The 2,443-nt window shown below is 36.8% G+C and overlaps 1 non-coding gene across 1 annotated transcript; it reads right to left on the bottom strand.

The window, feature by feature from the left end:
• Window positions 1–1,099: 1,099 nt before the first annotated feature.
• On the bottom strand, window positions 1,100–1,172 carry TRNAG-UCC (transfer RNA glycine (anticodon UCC)). The gene has a single exon. It is a non-coding gene; the product is annotated as a tRNA-Gly (tRNA).
• Between the last annotated feature and the right edge of the window lie 1,271 nt (window positions 1,173–2,443).

Genomic DNA, 2,443 nt, shown 5'->3' with positions numbered 1-2,443 from the left:
TACAACTAATATTACTAACTAATCCCACTTTCTTTTACCTCCTTTCATAGTGGTGACTATGATGGAGAAAAAATGGAAACACTGAACAGGCTTTATTTTCTTGAGCTCCCATGTCACTGCAGATGGTGACTGTAGCCATGAAATTAAAAGATGCCTGCTGCTTGGAAGAAAGGTTATGATAAACCTAGACAGCATATTAAAAAGCAAAGTCATTGCTCTGCCTACAAAGGTCCATCTAGTCAAAGCTATGGTTTTTCCAGTAGTCATGTATGGACATGAGTACTGGACCATGAAGAAGGCTGAACACTGAAGAATTCATACTTTTGAACCATGGTATTGGAGAAGACTCTTGAGAGTCCCTTGGACTGCAAGGAGATCAAACCAGTCAATTCTAAAGGAAATCAACCCTGAATATTCATTGAAAGGACTGATGCTGAAGTTGAAGCTTCAATACTTTGGCCACCTGATGGGAAGAGCCAACTTATTGGAAAAGATCCTAATGCTGGGGAAGATTGAGGGCAGAAAGAGAAGGGGGTAAATGGAGGATGGGATAGCTGGATGGCATCATTGACTCAATGGATATGAGTTTGAGCAAACTCTGGAAGATAGTGAAGGACAGAGAAGTCTGGCGTGCTGTAGTCCATGGGGTCGCAGAGAGTAGGACATGACTGAGCAACTGAACAACAACAGCAATAGCAATAGCAGTTACTATGTATTCTGGATCATTTATGTTACTCTTCTGTCTTCTGACATCAAAATGTAAATAACATTCACAGTATTCTGTAGAACACAGAACCTGGAAAGATCCCCTCCATAGTCTAAACTTATGAAAGGGTAATCCTCCAGCAAAAAATCTAAGAGCAGAGTAATTTCTAAGTATTCAAAGCCACTTCTCTATTGCCAGAAAAATGGAAACTCCAGGTCTATAAGTATTGAATAATATACATTTTTTTTATCTTACTCAAATAGATCTAACTTTAGAGAACTAACTGCAAACATTAGTTCTTCTACAAAGAACTAACTGCAAACCTTAGTTCTTTTACAAAGATTTAAAAGGTTATGTTTTTCTTATTGTGCCCTGCACCATGTGGGATCCTTGTTCCATGACCAGGGATCAAACCTGGGCTCCCTGCATTGGAAGTGCAGAATCTTACCCACTGGACCACCAGGGAAGTCCGAAGTCTACATTTTATGTATGAAAAGAAATCCAATCACTTCTCACTGGAGATGAACAAAATACCAGCATACTAAAGCAGAGAATGAAAGAAGAGCCATCACTTGGGAAAAGATGACAGTGACCTGTGGAAGGAGGCAGAGGAGATTTAACAAATCAGATCAGTTCTATCTTAACTACCAAGATTCCAAAATTAATCTAGACATATATTTCTGAACTCCTCTTCAGTAGGATTTAATCTCTGCTCCCCTATATTTTCACTTGATAGGGACATTATTGTCAGAACATAATAGTCTCATCTGATAAACTATGTTTTAATTATGTCATCATAGACTGTTGGAAAAGATTTGCTACTCTGCTTTAGTCACATTCAAATAACTGCCAGTAGTATTTAATATACTGTAAATATTTCAGATCATAACCTTACCCAAATAATCCTTATGCAGCCAGGGAGAGAAGACCATCACCGAACCAAGCTGTGCATATATCAAATGCCTTGATAGAGTAATAATGGCCTATTAATCAGAGCACAGGTTAAATGGGCCCACCACCTGTTCTACATCAACATTAGTATTCTGATAAACTCTTCAAAGAAAGAGAAATGTCACTACCATCCCACACGAACTCGAGCTTCCAGAATGAAAGACACTAGGTCAGTTTTCATCTATTTCCATATAGTAATAACAGTCACAGATTTAAACAACTTGAACCTAAACCTAAATACTAAATAAAATAAATCATGGGCTCCCAGCATTAAAATATTCAGTCCTGTTTTTTAAAAACTAAATCTGTGAATGTTTACATCAGCTAGACAGTGTACAGTTTACTGACCTGTGCCTTACTGTGAACATACAGTCAACTTTGACCAGTTTTATTCTTTAAAATTTCTCCTGAGAGAAGATTTTTGGGTCCTTGAATGCTAATGGGAAAGACATTATACTTAACACACACAGTATTAACAACATTTAAGAACTTTCTTTATAGCTATAATAAAGAAACTATTTTATTGTTGTAAAAGACTAATTCATGTCTTCAGCTGTGAACATGAACACATAGCATCCCTCCATCCATACAAATGATTCTATCTGGATATCTGTGCGGCAAGTAATTCATCCAAAGGTTAAATGGGTTTAAACTTTCAAAAGAAGGATATAGATTTACTTCCTGCATACCTCCTTGATGTTTTAATTATTATTTATACTTATTGAGCAGTATATATTTAGTGGGACTGAGAATTCAGAATTAGGAGCTATGATCTGAAATCTAAAG

Source organism: Bos mutus, chromosome 1 (genome assembly GCF_027580195.1).
Source record: "Bos mutus isolate GX-2022 chromosome 1, NWIPB_WYAK_1.1, whole genome shotgun sequence".
Classification (NCBI taxonomy): domain Eukaryota; kingdom Metazoa; phylum Chordata; class Mammalia; order Artiodactyla; family Bovidae; genus Bos; species Bos mutus.
Note: the sequence above shows the minus strand (reverse complement) of the source record. Positions and strands in the feature narration are given on the sequence as shown.